Genomic DNA, 22,512 nt, shown 5'->3' with positions numbered 1-22,512 from the left:
GGCAGAGGGAGAGGGAGAACTTCAGGAAGACGCCACACAGAGCCCAACACGAGGCTTGATCTCATGACCCTGAGATGGTGACCTGAGCCGAAATCCAGAGTCTGATGCTTAACTGACTGAGCCACGCAGGTGCCCTAGTATGATACCATTTTGACATTGAACCACTCGGGTCCAGGCTTCTAAGGGGAACATGAATTTTGATGCTGTAATATAGCAAGGCAAACATCATTTGGTGGAGTACTTAAAGTATTTAAAATATAGTTTTAAGGGGTGCTAATATTGATCAATTTTCACTGAAAATATACGTAATTCTTCATATATTCAAAATGGCAGAAGAGGCCATGTCAGTTCAGAGATGCAGTAAAACAGCCTGCTTCAGTGACGATACGACTAAATCGAATTAAGTGTTCGAATGTTAGAATCAAATGATGAACTGCCTTTGCAAATTGTTCCCCAAACTTAGTATATCTGTATGTTGCCCGTCCCAACACTGTTAAAATGACTATTAAACAGACTTGTGCCTGGGGCGTCTGGGTGGCTCTGTCGGTTCGGCACTGGGTTTTTGGTTTCAGCTCAGGTCATGATCTCGGGGTCCTGGGATCGAGCCCGGTGTCCTTGGGCTCTGCACTCAGCGGGGAGTCTGCTTCTCCTCTCTCTCGCCTTCTGCCCCTGTCCCCTCGTGCATTATCTCTCTCCCTCTCTCTGAAATGAATGAAACTTCAAAAAAAAAAAGACTTATGCCCATCAATTTCACACCTAAGAATTACCCAAGAGATTAAATTAGGTTGTGCATAAAAATGGGTGAAGCTGGCCTGTGTGTATGGGAGGGATTGTTGGCTGTAGGAATCGTTCGAAAGACAAATAGTGACGACCAAAATACGGGACAAACGGGCCACAGCCCTGCAACTGATGAGAACAGGAAGGCGGACCGTGATTCACAGGAAGGCAACATTCTGCATGCGAGGCCAGAGGACCTGCATCAACTTCTGGTTCCTATGAAGGTGAATTCTGGAGATCGGAAGTTCATATAGAGTCCAAGGTCAGAAACTGAACCTGTAGGTAAGATGAGAGGGGACTTAGTTTCTGGCCATGATGGTTTGCTGCCCTCACCGTAGCATGGTGGGTAAAGTCCCTATCATAGGAAGATAGGGGTACACCAGAATAAACACGGAACTAACCCTATGTGGGCAGTGTCCAGAGGAATCAAAATCCCCTTGAGTCTCCTGGATCACTGAAGCCAGTTCTTGGGTCCAGAAAGAGAGAGAGTATGGGGCCAGTGATTGGGACGACCCTGAAGCTCGTGCCTTTCCACCATGCTTCAGGTACCCCTGAATCAGACCAGGAGTTGGTAGCTTTATGAGAGTGGGGACCAAGTTCACATTCCTGTTCCACCTTCAGCAGGATGAACTCACCAGTTGCCTGGAGGAGGCCAGGCTGGGGAGGAGAAGGTCAGCTCTGTCCAAGAGCGAGGTGGTGGGCTGTGGCACAGATCTGGGGACCCAGGAGTGATGCCGGGCAGCCAACCCATGCTTGTATATTTTTAAAAATATGTTTCTGTTTGGGGCTCCTGGGTGGCTAAGTTGGTTAAGCGACTGCCTTTGGCTCAGATCATGATCCTGGAGTGCCGGGACCAAGTCCCACATCAGGCTTCCAGCTCCACAGGGAGTCTGCTTCTCCCTCTGACCTTCTCCTTTCTCATGCTCTCTCTCTCTTTCTCTCTCTCTCAAATAAACATTTTTAAAAAATATATGTTTCTGTTCATTTTCTCATTTGTTTTGGCCCATTTTAAAGAGTATAGAATCTGAAATCTGAAAAACCAGGACATAAATCAGGATGTCCTGTAGTATAACATTGAGGGATCATGGGGTATTTATTTAAGTCCCACCTGAAATGAGGATCATTGATCATAGCTACCTCAGAGAGTTGTTTAGAAACTTAGAGAAGATCATTCTTTAGAGAAGGGCTTTGCAAGTTTCTGTATATGTTATTATTGTAATAAACTTTGGCCCTGGCTTTTTGTGTGTGTTCGCTACTCCCCCTTTGCCTTGCCCCCCCCCCCAATTTTATAAACCAGCCTCCTGTATCTTCATCCAAGTTGTTCAAAGAAAGACAAAGGAGGGTGGGGGGAGGGGGCGGAGAGGTGGGGAGGACCCGGACAGGATCCGGCTGAGGACAGAGTCCCATTGTTCCATGCCAGCAGCCTCCCTCAAGCTATCACTAATCAGCACATCTAATTAATGACAGCTAAATTTTTTAACCAGCCAAGAGCTACTCTATTTGTCCTAAATCAGCCGGGTGTTCCCCAATCTTCTAAAAAAGGATCATGAAAGGATTTGTCAAGCCCCTTAAAAATCCAGGACGTTACCCTCATGACCCTCCCTTGATCTGCCAGCCCAGTCTTTTCACAAAGGAAATCAGATTTGCTAGACCACGTTCATCCTTACCGAACTCATGCTACCTTGGTGAATCCCCTTTAGAAGTCCCCACAGGCCACTTGTTCTAAATTTGTTCTAGAATGCTCCGGGGAGGTATCTCTCCTTGGGGGTGATAGGATTTGGGAGAATCCATGTGGTGTGCCAGGACAGAAAGGGACCAGGTGCCAGGCAAAGCCCAGAATATTACGCAAATAACCCGGGAGTTATATGCAAGGCAGGGAGGGTTAGCAGCTGGAGACTAAAGGGCCATTCACACAAGGAACCCTCAAACCACCCCTGAACGGACCCAAATCAAAGGTCCAGGGAATGGGTTAATTGAGAATTAAAGTAGTCAGGCATTAAAGAGCAGCACCTGACCACAATAAAAAAATAAAACCAATACTGGGAGCAGAGGAGATTGGCTGAATTTTGCCCACCTAAGCTGAGGATTAGCATGAGGAAGCTCAGAGGAATTCACCAGTCTCCTACCAGCGTCCAGCCTGATTTGTTGGCCCAGGCACAGGAGTGATGGCTTTTTCCCTACAGGATTCTGTAAGACATCCATCCATGACACAAAAAGAAACTCAAGCTTATATACAGATTCAGGAGCCCACTTTCTCCTACCTCTTGAAAATTCATCCGTTTGGGGGTGTCTAGTCTTCTGGCCCCTTCTTCACCAGCCAAAGGTTCTGAAAATTTTCTGACAACTCCTCTTCCATCATGGATGTTGGTGGTTTCAGTAGAGTTGCATCGGGGCTAAGAATATGGACTTTGGTGCTCCAAAGACCTGGGTGTCTGTTCCCACTAGGTCATTGACTTCAGTGAGAAGTTGAGTGACTAACCAACTTGAACCTAAATTTTCTTGTTGAAAAATAAGGGTAACAGTAATCCTACCAAATGGGACCGTTATGAGGCTTCCATGCAATCATGTATTCAAATATTTGTTTGTTTGTTTGTTTCAGAGAGAGTGAGCTCAAGGAGGTGGATGGAAGGACAGCAGGGGACGGAGGGAGAGAGAGAATCTGAAGGAGACTTCCCGAAGAGCCTAACTCAGGGCTCAATCTCACGATCATGACCTGAGCTAAAATCAAGAGTCAGATTTTTGACCAACTGAGCCACCCACGTGCCCCTACATCATGTATTTAAACTACATGGCACAACCCTTGCAGGCCATGTGTGTTTCACACATGTTCCTATGGTCAGTTGTACCGTTACTCCCCATCATTCACGCCTGCCTTTGCCATGTGACGCTGCAGTTCTCCATGCTGGAGATGGTATGTATCTCCCATCTCACTAGTGTGGAGCTCGGCTGTATGTGACTTGCTTCAGCCACTGGAACATCGGCAGAAGGAATGATGGGCCCCTTCTCCGTGTAGGTCCTGCGTATCATGAATTTCTCATCCTATCTGTGCTCTGCCACCACCAAGGAAAGGGCATGTCCCAGAAGGCCCACCGGTCCCTGCATAATGCAACGGAGGAAACCCGGACCCAGGCCACAACTGGGAGCCATGCCCGCAGAGCTCAGCCTCCATCAGCCAAACCCCAGCCCACCCACAAACACACCACCGAGAAAGAAGCACTCATCGTCCTCCACAGGGTTTTGGAATGGTTTTTTAAGCGGCATTATTGTGGCAATAAATTATACTTACCTTTTCCAGGGCTTGGAGATTTGAGCTTATTTAAAGCAGGTAAATGTTTCATTTCTCTCTTAGTCTGGTTCCTGCCAAGCCTCAATACAATACAATAGAAAGAGGGTGGGTTCTGGAACCGGAGAGACTCCATTCACATCTAGCCTCCTGAGTAGCTCTGGGCAGGTCCCTTAACTTCCCTGAACCTTGACTCTTCGTCTGTGAACTGGGAATGAGAAGACCAGCCCCTATTAGCAGGACAGCTCGATGGCGTCTTTTATGTCACAGGTGAAGACCCAGAGCGGGTTCTCCAGGAAGGGGACTAACTCTCCTCTTTTCTTTATAAGCTTATTGTCCTTTAGAGAGCTTCATCTCCAGATATGGACAGAGCAGACAGAAGCAACTAGAGTTTGGATACCTCCCCCAGAACAGGGGGTAAGCATCTGGCTCCATTGCAGACTTTAGTTCATTCACTCACATGTGTGTGGCACCTGTCATGGGCCAGGCTCTGGGAATCTGGAAGTCAATCAGGAAAATGAAGTCACTGCTCTCATGGAGCGTACCTACCTCTTAGAAGCGGGCAAAGTGGATAATGAATGAAAAAACAAGAAATCGACTACCTAATTCCAAGCAGTGATAAATGCCATGCATGATGAGATAGAGACAGAGTGGGGGTGGGAGGAGCGGTTAGGCAGACCCTGTTGAGCCAGTGATACCCTCTGCTTCCCGAACAGCAGAAACATTCCTCTCCAGCCTTGCTTGCTCCACACTTACCCAAAGAAGCTCTCGCCGTCAACACTTTAACAAGTTACATTTTTTCTCTTTCCTTAACCACCTGCCGCTCTTGGTACAGATCCAAGTAACTCTTCTAAATTCATGCTCCGTCGCGTGTTCTTCCTTCCTCCTTCTGTGCATGTCTGCATTCCAAAAGTTACCTTGGGCGGCCACACCCACCTTTTTGGACACCCTCCATTTCTTCCTCGCTGGAACCGTTTTGGGTCTCATACGTAGTGGAGGTTCTGTTTTTAAAGGCTCTCACCTTGTCACGCCACCTTCCCTGAAATAACCTTGCATCACGCTCATCTTAGAAATCTGCTCCTCTCTTGTCTTACGGTACCTGACTGTCCCCCAAGCGCCCAGGTTGGCTCTCAAGAACTCCAGGTTCAATGAGAAGATCACCTTCATCGTCCCAGCTAAGGTCAACCTCAGCCTTCTTTGCAGCCCCAAGAGAGCTCACACAAGCGGATTCCCTCCCTCTTGGTGGATGAACTTGTCAGGAGCCTGTGCCAGTAATTGACTAGAAGTCTCCTCCGCCTTTAGCAAAATGAACTCCCGACAATTATCTTGAGTAGACGGGTGATTCTGAAAATGTATTGGCCGGACAAGTGACCCGAGTGGCTCGGCTAAAAATATGGATTCTGATTCTGTAGGGTCCGGGGCCAGGCCCAAGACTCTGCATTTCAAACACGCTGCCAGGTGCTGCTGGTGGGTAGAGCAGACTTTGCACAGATCCTCCCGCCATCGTGACTGCCACGTACCCTGAGGCTGGATTTATAATCCGGGTGAAGAAATCCTCTCTACCTCTAGGTACCTCTCCCTAGAAAACAGTCTGGGACACGTGTCCACAGCAGTATTTCTTCTTTCTGATGGTCGGGTTCGGTCCCAGGGCCTCCTCACGTCCCCATGTCCTTCGTTCTATATATCGTTCTACAGTCCTGTTGATTTTCCCAGTTTGCTGTCAAGGAAAGGGGTTCATCTCACCAGGGCAGGGAAGAACAAAACAGAAGACCTGCCTGCATAGTTCAGAGAACATAAATTGACACCTGAACCTGAAAGGGGGAAAATGTACACTGAAAACCCCAAACCACATTCGAGGGAAAAGCATTCACTTATACAACCAGAGGAATAGCCGTGAGAAAGCACCCAGTAGTCTTTAAGGATTAAAAAAAAAAAAATTATGAAAAGTACTCATTCATTCAATTAATACTCGAGCATCTATTAGAGCCTGTGCCGGGCTCTTCCAGGCACTGGGTATGCGTGCTGAAAACAAGAGAATCCATCCCTTTCCTCATGAAGCTGACATCCTGGGGGACAAAAGGCACAAAGCAAGGCAGCCCAGAGATACATAATTACAAACAGTGATGGGCTACAGAGAAAACAAGGTGTCTCAATAAAGAATGAAGTGTCAGGGACCAGCTGTGTGCAGAAGGTGGTGAGAGGCCCCTCCCAGGAGATGGAGTTCAAGCCGAGAGATCAAAGACCGAGAAGCAGCAGGACATGCAAAGAGTCAGATAGGAGGTAGAGGGCAGAAAGTTCACTTCAAGGGGAGGCAATGGTATCTGCAAAGGCCCTGAGGCGGGAAAGAATCCAGTGGGTCTGAGGAACTGAAAGCCATCTGCCTGGCTGGAACCTAGCACAGTGGGTGGGGATGGTGACAGCAAGGGAAGTTGAAAGGGTGGTGCAGAGTCTGGGGCATTTACACGGCGTAGGCTAACGGGGGCTAGTAAGCAAAGTGAACTTGAAAGCTTAGTGCAGGAGGGTAAATCTATAATCGGGTGGGATGGAATTTGTTTCAACAAGTATTTCCAGAGTGTCTACTTGTTCCAGAACTGGTATATGGAAATAGATGGTAGATTAAACAGAAGGAAAGGATTCGACTGAAAGGAAATGGGCAAGACGCTCAGTCACTGTTGAGAAAGTTGTTGGTTTACTTGGATGGATGGGAACCCAAGAAAGGAATGTGGTAGAGAGTGCGGGGGTTGGGGTGGGGGCGGGGGGCAGACATCAGTGTAGTCTTGCATTGGGCTGGTCTTGGATCACAGAAGCAAGAAGAGGCTAAACATACTGCACATGCGTGTGTGTGTGCGCGCGTGTGTGTGTGTGTGTGTGAGAGAGAGAGAGGGAGGGAGAGAGATTAGAAATATATATCAATAATATTAAAGAAAACTTTGGGGGCGCCTGGGTGGCTCAGTGGGTTGAAGCCTCTGCCTTCAGCTCAGGTCATGATCCTGGGGTCCTGGGATCAAGCCCTGCATCGGGCTCTCTGCTCAGGGGGAGCCTACTTCCTCCAATCTCTCTCTCTCTCTCTCTCTCTCTCTCTCTGCCTGCCTCTCCGCCTACTTGTGCGCTCTCTCTCTCTCTCTTTCTGTAAAATAAATAAATAAAATCTTTTAAAAAAAGGAAAAGAAAACTTTGAAAAAGCAAGCCCTCCATACCCTCACCAAGCTCATCCAACCTCTTTCATTCTGGCCACACCTTTCCAGCACCTGTTTGCATATGTAAGTGCCCCGCTAGCTGCGACTGTCATACGGGTACCACGCTGTCATCCCGAATTGTCACCACATCATACACAGCCACACAAATGGGGCTAGTCCTAGACTCTGTGTTTCTGTGGTCTCCACGATTATATTTTGGGAGATACTCCACATTCTTTTCAAGAAAATTATCTTCTCCTTTGGTGGTCATGAGGCCCAGTTTTGGAGCCAGGCAGGCCTGGAGTGTAACCCGTCTTACCATCCAGACAACTTGGGCGAAACTGGCCTCCTGGAAGGGCAGCTTCCTTGCCTGTAAAGAAGGACTGGTGACCCTTCCCTCCCAGGATAGCTGTGAGAATTACAGTGTCGGATAGAAACTGAACATGGAGAGGGGTCCATGGTGAGAAATGGAAGCTCTTTTAATACCAGTACCATTTTTAGTATTCTCTTTTGGCAATTTCAAACAGGATCTAGCACAGCAGGGAGAAACTCTGAGGAGTGAAAGCTTCCTGAAAGTTTCACAGCAACAGACAAGACCAATTGTCCTCCTGGTGGTGGTGGTGGTGGGGGGGGGGGTCCTTCCCGCAGATCAGGCCACAACAGCGCCCAGGCACTCACACCACACCATTCTGCAACTCACCCCATCTCTCTGCGCCTGGTTTCCCTCCCAAACAGGGATTTACCTGACCTAATCCCACTGTTCTCCCTCGGGGTCCATGTATCAGACCTTTGGTAAAACCACATTAATACTTTAGGGACACCAAAGCATTCACCAGCCCCCTGAAGCAAAAACATCTACTGGAGCTCACCTGGCGAGGATGAGAGACAGAAAGCTCCGCCTGCTGGGTCCCTGCCCCACCCACCACCACCACCACCACCACCACCCCGCGCCCGAGTGTTCCCTGCTCAATTCTGTTTTCTCTCTAAAGGCCACTAAGGCAGATCAACCTTTCAGTCAAATTTAAGGGCAACTGCTCTTCACCAAGTATGCAAAGTATTTGATACCTAACATAAAGACAGCAAGTTCTGTGTATATAAGATAGTCAAGATGATGCTTACTCCTTCCACAGGAAGGAAGAAAGAACTCCGTGTAATTCTCCTCAGCAAATCAAGTAAGAAGCATGCACTCATCTGACTCCTTTTTACTGAACACCTATTATGTGTCAGGTGCTGAGAAGGACACAAATATTAATCGGGCACAAGAGCCACTTCTGGAAGCTGACAGCCGAGGAAGAGAGCCAACATAGGTATAACGCACACAGGTAGGGATGTATGTTTATGTGTGCGTGCACGTGTGTGTGTGAATTCCTAAGTACAGAGAACAAGCAGTAATAGGAAAGGAGAGACGCAGAGAACCCTGGTTGTGCAGGGAGGGACCTGTCCATTCCCACTGAGGCTTGCCCTCACCCCCACTATTTAAGATCACGATTGGCCCCAACTTCCATTTCATTTTCCCAGCGCCCTGATCACCACATAGCTTATTTATTTATTATTTTTTATCTGCCACCCCTGTCCTCAGAATGTAATTTCTTTCCATAAGGGCAGAGACTTTTTGTGTTCTGATGTGTCCCAAGGCACATAGTAGGCACTCGATAAATTTCCCTGAAAGCCAGCTGAGCAGGACAGGTGAGGTGCAAGACAACTGTCTGTTCGTCCCCCCATTTACTAAGCATCTGCTGAGTAGCCTCTCTATGCCAAGCATTATCTCAGGCCCCAGAGATGCAAAGAGAAGAAACTTTTTGCCCCTTCCACAGGCAGGCAACCTGGACAGAGGACGAGGACCTCCTGCTGAGAGAAACGGTGCAAGCCGAGGCCCCAGAGGCAGAGCTACGGGGCCATTTCGAGAGAAGGTGCCACTTGGCTGTGGGGGGACACCTGGGAATAAAGCCAAAGAGGCACGACGGGCACCGAGCCCAGAGGGCACAGAGCCCCAGGCTGAGCCGTCCAAGCTGACAGCTGAACCCTTACACGGCTCGGAAACAGAAGCTTCATTTTTAACCAGCTCGCTCAGGGACAGACCTAAGGCTCCAGCACAGCCGAATAAATCAGCCTTAACCCGAGAGGCGGAAACTCAGAGAGCGGAAACGCACCGAGCTGTCTTCCTTACAGCCCAGAGATTGTCCTGCGCCACGTTTTGCCCACTTTCAAGCACAGAAGAGCGGGGGACACACGTGCAGACACGTACAGAACGCGCTCGGGCTGTGTCCAACGTTGCACCAATTTTCCCAGCCAAGAGGTGACAAGGCCAGGTGGCGTGGACACACACAGCTGTCTCACCCTTTGATTGCGGGGCTACCTCGAGAGGAAGAAAAAGACTGCGTCTCTGAGCAGCATGTTCCCAGAAAGACCAGGTTGGGGCAGCGGCTCTAAGGCACCCATAGGACTCCCCTGGCTTGTGTGACTAGCGGTCAGGATCCCTCGAGGGGCCTTGCAGAGCACCAAGCTCGGCGCCAGGCACTGGGAAAAGTCATAAACGTGGTAGAAGACTCAGGAAGAGCTCATGTCTGACCCCCCGGGGAGGGAGAGAGGAGATGTTATAAAAATAAATGCTTACAGGCAGCAGTAGATTGGATGGCTGTTCGGAGCTCTGGGGGGAAAAAAATTGCATATAAAAATAATTCTGTTATAAACTGACTCTTTCCTATATATAGCCAATACAAATAATCATCCACTTCCCCAGTTCATCTGTTTTGTGAGTTCCTGTTTTTACATGTTGGTTAAAAAACTCACCCACAAGCAGAAGTTCTAGAGGCCACCCCAGAGAAATGTCCAGCCATCAAGGTCACCTGGAGGTCCCCGCATGGGGAGTGGGCGTGGGGGAGGGGCTACAGCAGGAACTGGATGATTCATCATCCCCAGGGGAAAAATCAGGCCACTCGGGCAAAATCAAAAGCACGAGTTCCAGGTTGCTGCTGCAGCTGGGCTTCCGGTCCCGCTCCCTGGCAACCAGAGAATTCTGCAAGGGAGTGGACCCCAAAGTGCTCTGCAAACACTCCTACCCCTCCCCCTTTGCACCTGCTCTGGCGCTTCTCAAGAGCCTCACGATAAAATGCCCGGGATCAACAGGAGGGAGAAACCTCCTCCATGAGGTGGGCATCAAAGCGTATGGAGAAGATAATCTCCAGGAAATTCTGTGGTTCCAGGTCTGATGCGTGGCTGCCCAGGGTACCTTTCCCGGGGAGCACAAGTGTGAGTGACAAAATCCAGTTTCTCTTCCCCTTAGCAGCTCAGCCAAGGCAACAAGGCCCCTGTCGAACGAACGTCCCTGCTGATAAGGTTCTGGCTGCAAGGAATGCGTGGCGGGAGGGCTCAGGCAGATGGGAGGGCTCTCTTCCGAGTCGCTAAGAGAATTCCGAGCTGAGTCTTGTCAGGAAATGCTACCTGGTGTTAAGCCTTGTAACTCAACCCGAGAAGCTCCATTTCTTTTTAATTGTTTCCTCCCTCCATCCAAGGGAGCAATTTAAGTCACTCTGATTCCCCATGAACAGCCTATTGGATGACAACAGACCAGAAAAGAGACGACATTCCAGAAATAGAAAACCACCGTGAAAAATACCTGCTTGGAGCTCCCTGAAAGCCTTAAGAAATAGGACCGCTCCCCAGTAATGCCACTGTTATCAACGGAAGGGGATTCGCAATAGCGGTAGAATGTATTTTTGGTGGTCTCTGGGCTGCTCCGGACACGGAGCCCCGAGGGCGGGTGCCATCAGCAGGCAGGCACTGAGTGTCTGTCCTGTGCTATAGCAGCACTGAGTGTCTGTCCTGTGCTATAGGCATCGACAACAGCTAATAGCCGATACCTAGCCAACACTTACAGGTCAGGTCCTGAGTTCGTCCTTACTGGGGGATATGTTATCTAATTTAATCCTCCCAAATGCCTACGAGAGTCTTGCCACTGTGACTCCCAATTTATGATCCAGTGATTGAAGGCACTGAGAGGTTAAGTAATTTCCCCAAGATCACTGAGCTGAGTCATAGAAAGCCAGGATTGTACCTAGCCTAGGCTCCAACTTGAACTGCTGTATTTCTTGGCCCCCACGAGAGATGTCCAAAAAAGATTGCGCAACCTGCCTTTGCAAATCGATTCCAGGCTTTGCCTTCAGAAAGTCCCTTAAAGGGAATTTCGATTTCTCTACTTCCGTCACAGCGTATTTCCTCTTGCTCGGCTCCTACGGGAGCTGCAGAATGAGGCATCGCGGCTTCTGAGAAGGGGAAGGGGAAGGGCTGGGGCAGGTCTTAGCGCAGGTGCTGAGGGGACAGATGGGTTCATCACCCCTAGAACTGGAACACCTCCAGTGGGGGTTGCCCGCAGCGCTGGGAGCCGACTTCCAGCCTGCCTGAAGCCTGCGTTCCTCCCACCTTCTGAGAGCAAAGGTTCGTTTGCCCACCGAGAAGTCAGAATTCCGCCTCGGATGCAACCTGTCTGGCACGCTGTCAAGCGTCCAGTGCTCATGGAAAAAAGCAAAGAGGACTTTTGTCTCTATTCTGAGATGTCCTTCATTGCCTGTGTTTCCCAGGCCTTGGGACCCCTACACACCTGGGGACTCAGTCCTAATCATCATGGGTCATCACGGCTTAACAGCGGGACAGTCAGCCACTCTCGGGCCCCTGAACCAAAGCATGCCTAAAGGGCTTGTTCCAACACCAACGACTGTGTTTCTAGCACCATCCCCCTGCTTCTGCGGGGCTGGGATAGAGCCCCAGAATCTGCATTTCTGACAAGTTCCCAGGTGATGCTGTTGGTCTAGGGACCCTCCCGTGTGTCTCCAGAGATGGCTCCGTGCAATTCTGGGGGCTGTGTTAGCACCCGCAGACCCATTCCTAGAAATCCCTGCTGACAACACAATTCCAGGACAACTTGCTACTTACCAGCCCGGAAGCACAAGTGTGAGAGGCGAAGAGAGAGGGTGAAGAAAGGGGGCATGTGGAGCCCAAGCGGAAGGACACCTAAGAACAAATCTGTCAGGAATGGGGGGCTGAGGAAAGAGGAAGCCGAAAGAACTTGCAGGAGAGGATTGTTTTAGAGGCAGACTTTCCATCTCACTCCTAACTGTCCCGGACCTGGTCTGGGCAAAGCCAGCCCTGCCCTGCCCAAGCCCAGACCTGCCCAAGGTGTTCTCTCCTTCCTTGGGAGAGTAAATTTACCTCCCAACCACACATGTCTGCGTTAGCATTCTCTTCCCTTGGGAAAGCCGGGGACATCTGTCCACACTGCCCTACCAGGTCATGAACATAGCCTTCACCAAGGTCCCTGCTACAGCTGAGGTTTCAATACAAACAGCCGGAAGGAAGGGATCCTGCCCCACAGGGGCAATCACTTACAGTTCTAGAAAGCCCGGAGGTCTAGATCTAGAAAACAGAGTAGGGACGTGACGCAACCCACTGAGGGACATCACTCATTCTTCTTGGATCCGAGGGAACGGCGCCCCTGTTGCTCTTTCTGAATGGGAACCCCTTCCCCTTCCTCCTTGGCCTTGTGGGGAACTCCTAACCTTCCTTCCACGCTCATCCCAGGTTTTCTGGCTTTAGGACGTGGTCCCTCGGCACCCCAGGGAGCGTTGTCATTCCTTCCTCTCTGCTCGCTCCTTGTACCTTGTACCATTTCCCTGTTCCATATTGTCTACACGTCAGAGTGACAGGAAAGAGATGATTACCCTCTAAGGATTCCCAGCCTATCTCCTCTTCCTCACCAGCTACAAAGGCTCTTCCCACTTCATTGCTACCATTACTACCATTGCACCATTGCTACCATTCTAGCACTCCCAAGAATTAGAGATGGCCAGAGCTTTTACTTTCTGTGATACAGAATCAAAGGCTGGGAGAGAAAAATAAAGAGATAAGAGGCATGGGATGGGGGGGGTGGTGAGAGAGATGTGTTCTCCAGGATAGAAAAAGCAAGCTGGCATGGATTGGTCAGTTTGGGGGAGGGGGGTTGAAGAAACAGTGCCAGGTGGGGGGAGGCTCAGGCTGTGAGGACAGAGAAAGGAAGAGGTCGTATTAAGGGTCACTCAGGACTGGCCACATGGATTCTGTTTACAGAGCTTGAGCATGCGAGTAAAGGACTTACATTTCTTGGAAGTATCTTTGGGTCACTAGGACTCTCTTTCTTGGATACCGCTCTGGGACTGCCCGGCACGGACTACCCTTCCCCTGGGGTTCCATCCCATGCATCTCGAATCTTCTGCTTGGCTGTTCCCGGGGTGTGGCCCAGAGCCTGCACAGGAGAGATGCTCAGAAAAGTTCAGCTTTTCTCCTCCCTTCTTCCCCTCTGTCGACCCTGAGCAGCCCATCAGGCAGAAATGATGGCGGAACGGTGGGCAGGCTGACGGGGCAAGTTGGGGGAACGAGTCAAATAAAACATCCCACCAAGTCTTCCTAGACTGAATGCCAGCAGCACAGCACGGATCTTGGCTGGGAGCCCACCATTGACCAGCCCCCTCCGGGCCTCTGGGGTATGGCTAATTAAAGACACGGTTACTCATTTCATTCCCAAGTCGCTATTTAAGGAAGTAGAGTCATGCTATTCCTATAAGGCCTCTGACCCTGCACCAGAGGCAAACAATGCCAGGGCTTGTCCAAGGGGCTGGAAGGACAGGGTTATTCAAAGAGCCCGGGAGGAGGGAGCAGACGGCAGGCCTTACCGCCGGCTCAGCTGCTGGACTGGTCCTCCGTCCACGTCCTCCTCTCTCACTCCCTCCCACCAAGGGGCCAGGATCTGGGGGCGAGCCCTCCCTGAGCCCCCTGCCAGGCCAACTGCTATGTTTTCTGGACACATTCAGAGTCACACACTGACTCGGGAAAACACACACACACACACACACACACACATACACAATCTCCTTTTGGATTTTAAGCAGCAGCAACTTGGAGCTTTGGGGATTCTTTGGCTGTTTTTTAAGAAGGAAAAAACAAAAACAAAAACCCAGCCTTGCTTTTCATTTACCAACTCTTACTGAGATCTGCTCTATGTCAGGCCCAGGGAAAAGCCCACAGAAAAGAACTGAGCGAGTCATTCCTGCCCTCCAAAGGGCATCCAGTCTTACAGATGAAATAGATGCACAAACAAAGAAGTTATACAGGCATGTAATAAATACAAGAGTAGAGTTACAGACTCTGCACAGTACAGAGAAGGTGGTGAGACCCTCTAGTGTGGGGGGGGAGGGGAGGTACCGGTGTGCCAGAGCCGGGGAGACCTGAAGTGGGTTTTGAGGCCAAAGTAGGAATTCATGAGGTACCCCAGAAAGCGAAGAGCATCCCGAACAGAGGGGAAAGCATATTAAAAGTCATTTAAATCATAGGAAACCAGGCTGAACCCACTTGTTTCAATGGGTCACCAATTTTCTAACAAATAATTCGTAACAGCGGTAACTGATGGTGGGCCAGTCTGAGGCACCCAGCACGAACGTGAGATTTTTTTTTTTTTATAAATTTTTTTAATCAAAATATAATCCATTGGCCTATAACGTTACCTCCAGGTAGCGTGAAATTTCTCAGATATTTATTCTCATTTTTTTAAATTGTGCGAACCGTGCATTATAGTTTATAACAGTCTCACATTTGGACATTAAAATACTGTTTTCCATTTCTAGTCAGTACGATGATCTGACTTCCCAAACATACCTTGTCAAATAAAATCTGTCCTCCATGGAGCGAGAAGCTTCTGTTGACCCCTTGGGGAGGGAAAGGCAAAGTTTACCCAGTCTGAAAACCGGAAAGCCTTTAAAAGACGCTCAGAGACCAGAGCTTTGTCTCTGATCATACGAACGCTTTTTGACCCTCACATGTAGGCCTGTTGACTGAGTTTGACCACAGTGACAGCATCTTCCAAAAACCCTCCTTCAGGCAAGTTTGTCCCAGTTCCCTTGAGCCCTCGCTGTCCGCCATGTTGGTTGATTTACGGAAAACACCACGGGAGGCCCCTGGGAGCCCACCCCCAAGGGCAGAGTGGAAAGAGCGGGATCTCTTCCACAAAACCAGAGACTTGAAGAGCCTCTCCAAGCTCTCCATGACCGCCAGCCCGGTGCAAGCCACCATCGGAGGCTCTACTTTAGGTGAAAGATGATGAATGATTCCCTGATCCCAGTGCCTGGTTAACACTCCAGGCCAACGAAGGCAGAAATTCTGGGAGTGGTGGCCAGGTGTTAGAACTGATTAAACCCCTAGGGTGACTCCAGTGTGTGGCCAGTTTGCGAATCAGTGGGCTGGATCACCGTGGTTCTTAACCTTGGCTGAACATCAGAACCCCCTGGGGCGGTTTTTCTACACACACTGGGGGAGTCTGGCTGCCAGCCTGGTAGATCAGAATCAGAATCTCTGGGGCTTGGGTGTGGCATTGTGGCCCTCAGACCTGGGGAGGAAGCCGGTACTCCCCAGCTCTGCATGCTGGGGAGACCTCGTGGCAGTTTTCCCAGTTCTAGGCAGGTGCCTGTACCCCCGGGGGCCAACAGAGTTGTCCCCTGGAACCAAGAGGCAGATGCCCTTAGGGCTCATTGTCTCATGATGTTGAAGTTGCCTGCTGCACTGTTTCTTCCAGGAGAGATCAGGCTGCTGATGGTACCAACTCCTGATTTGGGGTGACAACTCATATCAAATATGGAGTACATCGGGGGTTCTGGTTTACCTACCGCCCACCCTGCTGGAGTTGCATGTGTGGAAACTACTGTAGTTCTTGCCCCTCCGCCACTGGGTCCACGGCACTGCAGGGGATGGGCAGCAGTGATTTCCCCTGCCTACCGCACGCTGACACGTAGGATGACCAGCCACCCCCAAGGCAGGCTCTGCATTCTTCCCAGGTGTCTTTCTAAGCCGTTCCTCCCTGATGTCAAGGATATTGCTGGTCAGTGTCCTCTCTTATCTCCCATGGGTAGTGACTTCATGCTGACCACTTTTTCAACTGTGCCCGATGAGGGTGGATGTTTTTTGTGGGAATCGGCCTGTTCTCACCCTTTCTGCATGCCATCACCCTCGGTTCGGCAGGAGTGTGGTCCCCATGGAAGGAGATCCCTTTCTAGGAAGGCGATAATTGCCACCCACGGAGTTCAGAACACAGGGGAAGATAATTTCACATTTGTGCTGGGAAATTTCAAACAGCAAATTGAAAGTCACCAAAAAGGAATTTGATCCTTTACTGGTGTGTGTGTGTGTGTCCTGGGGAACACCTGTGTTTTCTCCCCATCACCAAGAGGGAAGCAGAGTACAACCTCTGAGAGAACTGATGGCAGCCAATCTTCACCCGGAATGCAGCGATGAGACGGTGTACCAGGAACAAAGTAACAACCTTAAAAACGATGTTGAGTAAAGCTGAAGAGAGATCTCTTTAAATACAGACTGACTTTAAGGAACCTGGTGCTGTGACAACAACGTTCGTCCCTTCCAATGGTTGGAGACATGCAGTTAATCAGGGATGGTGCTTTGGACAATAAAGAACAAGAAAAAAAAGGGGTGTGTGAACCCCATGAAGAATTCCCACGTGCAATGACCAGATAATAAATTAATACATAATGTAGCTCTTCAACCTATAATTCTAATTTTTCTTCATTAAGTCATTCCACCTCACGTAGGCTTGTGCATATTGTAATACATTTTGTAATCAACTGGTTTTATATTTGACAATAAATCTGTAAACAGCTTTTTTCTACCTATTATTCCAATGCTTTTTCAATAAATCACTCATAGGAGTCCACGAACTTTGCAATGTGTTTTGTAATTGACTAATTTCATAGACAGGAGCCCCACCAAACAGTATGAGCCCAGGCTGCTCACCTGTTAGGGGCAATCCTGTTGGGTCTTCCATTTTGCTGTTTTTCTGGGGGGGGGGGGTTGGGTTTTTTTGTTTTTGTTTTTTTATTTTTACCTAAGGCTCCCCAGGTGATTCCAGTTTGCATCCCCCGCTAAAAGCTCCTGACCCAGAAGCACGCTGATGAAGGAACGTCCCTGACTCTGGTTTCTGCCAGTGATGGGGAGGGGCCTCGGGTGGAACTAGAGGTTGAACGGAGCCCCTCCCCCACACACTAGGATTCACACATGGAAGTCCTAACCCCCAGTACTTCAAAACGTGGTCTTATTTGGAAATAAGGTCACTGCAGAAGTCATTAACTAAGATGAGGCCATACCGGAGGAGGGTGGACCCTGGTGCAGTATGGCAGGCACCATACATAAAGGGGAAATTTGGACACAGTCCCCCACACAGGGAGAAGGCCATGTGAACATGAAGGCAGAGATTGAAGTGATGAACCTACGAGCCAAGGGAACGCCAAGGATTGCCGGCAGACCATCAGAAGCCGGGGGAGAAGCCCAGAACACATCCTTCCCTCAACACTCCTAGCAGGAGCCAACCCTGCCGACACCTTGAGCTTGGACTTGGAGCTTCCGGAACTGTGAGAAAATACATTCTACCACCGGATCCTTAGCAAACCACTAAGGGGAGATTCTGCAAAAAAAAAAAAAAAAAAAAAAAGCCAACAGAAGTTCGATACACAAATGTTCCAAATGGATTTAAAAACAAGAACAAACAAAAACCCAGAATCTCTCTGGGTAGTGAAATCATTGGAAAGTATTTGGAAACACAGAGAAATCATTTTGTTTCATTTAACATACCTCACGCTCCGGCAGGAAGCATCATAACCCTCAAGAACACCCGTGATCTGCTGATAGCGAGTGAGAAAGTCACTGGATGTGGGTCCCTTCCTGTACTTTCTCTCCCTTCTTCATCCCAGGCCTCTGGAGAAGGACAGCTCTTTTATTAAATTACTGGGCAACTCAGATGCTCTTCTTTTTAGCGTTAAAGGAGCCTTTCTCTCTAATCAATTAAAAATCTGAGGTCTCCATTGCAAGGAGAAAAGTCTTCGAATTAGAAGTTGGCCAGGAGTTGGATTCAAAGGGACAATTTCTGGATATGAAAGAAAGCTTCAGGGGAACCTTCATCAGGCACCCAGGCGAGGACCTCTTGGGCTGGCCCAGTGGGTCCTGGACAATAGAGGCTTGTAGTCCTCCCACCAGACACTGAGTCCCTTGAGGTCAAGGACTCCATCCCTCACACCTCACCGTAGACCCTATGTTCATGGCTGTTCCATTGAATTCTCCTACCTAACCTTTCCTCGGGCACAGAAATTGTTCTTCCTTACTTGATTCCTATGCAGGGAGAGGGATAAACAAAGCTCACAGATTGGGGGGGCGGGGTGCAGAGAGCAGATAGGAAGTGAGCATCTCAGCAAGGCACTCATGAGTTCTCAGGGTCACACAAGCCAGATAAAAAGAAGACAAATGGAAATTTAATTAGGGGAGAATGGGTGTTGAGCGCAGTGATGAATTCTGCTTTGTGACGATGTAAGTAGAACCTCAGAGCCCTTTGGCTCTTTTGACCTATGGAGATGGTTTTCTAATGGAAGGGCATGAGACTCAATCACCTTCCTATAGAAGACATAAGCAAATCTCGTGAACTTTGGATAAGGCTCTTTAAAAAATAATAAATGCAAACAAAGGACATTCATATCTTCCATCCTTCCATTCTTTTCCGGTCCCCTCCTGCCCTAGGACTTTTCAGGGGGTAGATGTGGAGGAAAAGAAAATTCAAACATGAAATTATTCACCTTCAAATCAGCTTCATTTTCTAGCTGTCTGGTGGGTTGCCTGGAGGATCAACCCCTTGTCCTCTAGTGCCCTAGAAATGCCCTTGTTCAAAAAGTCACAAATACCCCGGTTACTGTTCTGAGCTGATTGATCCCTTCTTCCCACGTGGATTCCTACTACCGAGAGAAGTCTGGTCTCGTGTAGGGAGTGTCCATTCTCAAGTCCCAAATTTGAATTCCAGGTCCTTCCCTGGTACAGATCAGTTGACTCTCTAAGAGTGGAGAGGAAATGAGCAATGGGAGGGTCTTCTTATCTTTGTGAGCATCCGATAAAAGAATAAGAAATAGAGCTCTGTTGTGCCGATCAGGGGAGTAACACATTAACCAAGATCCGGAGACGCTGTTGCGCATGCTCAGGGAAAGGGCCTCCACTCTACTGTCTGCCCTGCCGCTCAGCTGAGCTCCTGTCCTTCTCTCCAGGGCACACGAGAAAGGAGAGAGGTTGGGGCAAGTATTCTCCCTGGAGGTGGCTCTCTGAGGCCTGGCTCCTGTGCCCTACCTTCTACAGAAGAAGCCCTCGCTGAGAGAAGACTGGTCCTTTCCATCTCAGGGAATGAGATAAAGGGGAATCTGTGCGCTGGACTTGAATTCCAATCAGTAAACCTGGGCTGAGCACAGACCTGCCCGCCGACCCTATGCTAGGAACCAAGGATGAAGCCAAGGGCAAGCTTGGCCCCTTCCTCCCAGCCTCCATACCTCTCGGGGTGCGGCTATTCAAGAATGCAAAATGTCTTTCAACGGATTGACTTCCCTAAGAAATGGCAGCGACTTTATATGCTATTATACTACTGGGGCTTATTTTTTATTTTAATAAAAAGATTTACATGCAAAAGAAACACATTATTTTTTCCTCTCTCTTAATCCATAAACCTTATTGATATTTAAGACTGAATTAATTTCTAATAATATAAACAAGAAGTGACTGTTTTTCCCAAGTTGCTAAATAAATAAAGCCAACCATATTTTCATTGAAATATCTGATGAGACAATTTTGAAGTCCTGGAGAAGAACTCCTTCTCTAACTGTCTAATTAAAACCCACTTGTGTAATAAAGTAGAACTTCTAAGGGCCTCCTCTAATAGAGAAAACTTTCTTAATCTGGGATGAGTTACAATGTGAATGTAGAGGCAATAAACTGCCTTTTCGGAGAGAAAACCAAACATGCTGTAAGTGGGAACTCTCATTTATGCCCACCGTCTCCCCGTCTGACTGCACATCATTTCACAGACAGCTGTCTTCTCCAGTTCGGAACCGAAAACGGAGCTCCCTCCACAATGGCTGGAGGTATTTTTCCTTTGGGAAGACAGATTTTTTCTTCTGCCCCTTCTTGCAGCCAGGTCAACTTGAGCTTGATGTTCTGACACTTCCTCTCTTGGCCAATAGCTTCCCATTGAAAAGTGAGACCATTCTGGTCAACGAGGTTTGTGCGTGGCCTCAAAGGGAGCTCAGTGCCGAATGGAGAATGGCGTTGTAGGATTGTTCTCCCAAGTGAGAGGACACGGCACGAAATTCTCTCTCCGGGAGCTCTTGGACATATGGCTGATACCGAGGGGATCATAATCTTGAATGAAGGATAAGAACATGCTCTCAGAAGATCATGTACGTCTGTTACGTATGTAAGTGTCTTCAGAAGACACCATGAACAGATCTCTGTATTGTCAAAACAGGAGCCTGAACTGAGGTCAACAAAGATTTCCCTGGAGCCTAGAGGTTTCTAAGGAACTTGTCTTAATTAGTAGATTAAGCAGTTGGTATTTAACATGTCAAATAGATGGTAGACCGATCGATAGATGCGTCGATAGGTCCATCGATCAATCGATGGATGGTTGATTTAGGAGTCAGATAGACCTAAGTTTATACCAATAACCTGCAGAAGGATAAAGTACTAAGTTCCCTCAACCTACCTTTCCTTATCTGTAAAATTGGCTCAATTACTCTCCAGGTGGTATCAACACATAAGCAAAACAGTGCCCGTCAAGTACTTAAGGAAGCGACAGTAAAGTAAGCCTCAATAAACAGAAACCGCTTACCACCATTATTCTCACTGAACAACAGTTAATCTGGGGGCATCTTTGTGAGTTCAGGATTTCGGACCAGTAAGGAGACAGACAGGGCTAATGGGAAGGTGACGATGGACACACCTGTAAACAGATACTTTCCACAACAATGCACAGCTTAAGTGGGGCTGGTCACCTGGTGGTCAGGTGTTTACCCCCTCCCACCCCAGTCACCCAGGGTGAGACGGTTTTGCCCCCGGAACCCAGCTTGATTTCCTGGTTCAAAAATCACACCTGTGAAACTTGATCTGGGTGGGAAATTCTCCTGGTTGATTCTGCTGAAGCCATGGTTCATTATCAAGTTATTTCTCTGGGTCACTCTGAGGTCATCTCTTAATTAAGTACAGCCGGCGGGAGGGGGTCACAAACCCTAGCTTCTCCGCCCCTACCAGAAAGCCCAAGGTAGCACCTTCCTTTGGTTGAACACTTCCTGGGTGCCCAGCGCTAGGCCAGCAGCGTTCTGCATGGTGGTTTACTTCAGCCTCTGATGACTGCCTCCCGGGGGGCAGCTACAAGGATCCCCACGTCTAGACGAAGAATCTCAGGCTTGCGCAGTTCAGTTATTTGTCCAAGATCACAGCTCGTGGTGGTGGACCCAAGCACCGGAGGTTAAGTGCCAGAACTCTTCCCATCAGCCTCCGCTTCACCGAAAACCATTAATCCCCCTTTTCTCTCCCCTGTCATGTGTGTTTATACTGCACCGGAGAACAAAAGATGGTTTAAAATTCTCATTTTTCTCACCTGCCCAGGAGTGGGACCGTCTTTTGTTCCTAATCAGGCTGGACCTGGCTCCGGGCTCTCCAGAAGATCCCTCCAATCCTCTTCACGTCGCCATCTCCGCTGGCCCTTATCCCTGCTTAGGATTCTTTCTGGCCTTTCAGAAAACAACTGGCAACAATTTAGCAACTAGTTTAGATCTCTTCAGTTGGGCGAAGAATCCCTCCTCGCAGGGGCCCCTGGTTGGAGCAAAGCAAGAGTGCCACCTGGTGGGACATTTGGGTCACTGCCAACAATGTTCCCTGGGCAGAGGTGGGGGGGGGGCGGTGGTTCCAGCTACATCAAGGGCCCATGGGTGTCCCCACTACCTGGGACCATTCCTAGACAACTACAAGAACTTCATTCAGCACAGTCCAGGCACTGAATGCATGAAGTTCAAAGTCTTACTCAAATGCAAATTTGGGACTTTAAAGTCTTGCCTTCTGGGCTCCAAAACCCGGTGGGATTAGGGTGAGGTAAGAGGCAGGCCATCCACTTACGACCAGGATGGCATCTCATCTTTATTTAAAATTTTGAAACTTTTCACCATGGATTTTTTTTTTTTTTTGCATTGATTTTGACTTTTTAAGATCACATTAAAATATGAGTTACCTTAATTGCCATCTTGGAAGGACCCCACCCTTGTGTTTTAACACACCGCAAACACCCCTTGCCACACCCCCCGAATGGGCTCTGCCAAAGTCCTCCAAAGAAGAATTCTGTTTCCTTTCAAAGCTCTGTCCGTACAGGAGTGACTCGTAGCTCCTGAGGCTTCC

General features: G+C 48.9%; 2 long non-coding RNA genes across 2 annotated transcripts; both read right to left on the bottom strand.

The window, feature by feature from the left end:
• Nucleotides 1-245: 245 nt before the first annotated feature.
• LOC132005347 (uncharacterized) lies at nucleotides 246-17,431 on the bottom strand. Its single transcript, XR_009400779.1, has 3 exons — nucleotides 14,917-17,431; nucleotides 13,364-13,510; nucleotides 246-1,053 (listed from the first exon to the last, which is right to left on the bottom strand). It is a non-coding gene; the product is annotated as an uncharacterized LOC132005347 (long non-coding RNA).
• A 195-nt stretch (nucleotides 17,432-17,626) lies between these two features.
• LOC132005344 (uncharacterized) lies at nucleotides 17,627-21,896 on the bottom strand. Its single transcript, XR_009400778.1, has 3 exons — nucleotides 21,722-21,896; nucleotides 17,893-18,015; nucleotides 17,627-17,725 (listed from the first exon to the last, which is right to left on the bottom strand). It is a non-coding gene; the product is annotated as an uncharacterized LOC132005344 (long non-coding RNA).
• Between the last annotated feature and the right edge of the window lie 616 nt (nucleotides 21,897-22,512).

This window comes from Mustela nigripes, chromosome 1 (assembly GCF_022355385.1).
Source record: "Mustela nigripes isolate SB6536 chromosome 1, MUSNIG.SB6536, whole genome shotgun sequence".
Taxonomy (NCBI): domain Eukaryota; kingdom Metazoa; phylum Chordata; class Mammalia; order Carnivora; family Mustelidae; genus Mustela; species Mustela nigripes.
The sequence above is the reverse complement of the archived record's forward strand: the minus strand, read 5'-3'. Positions and strand labels throughout refer to the sequence as shown.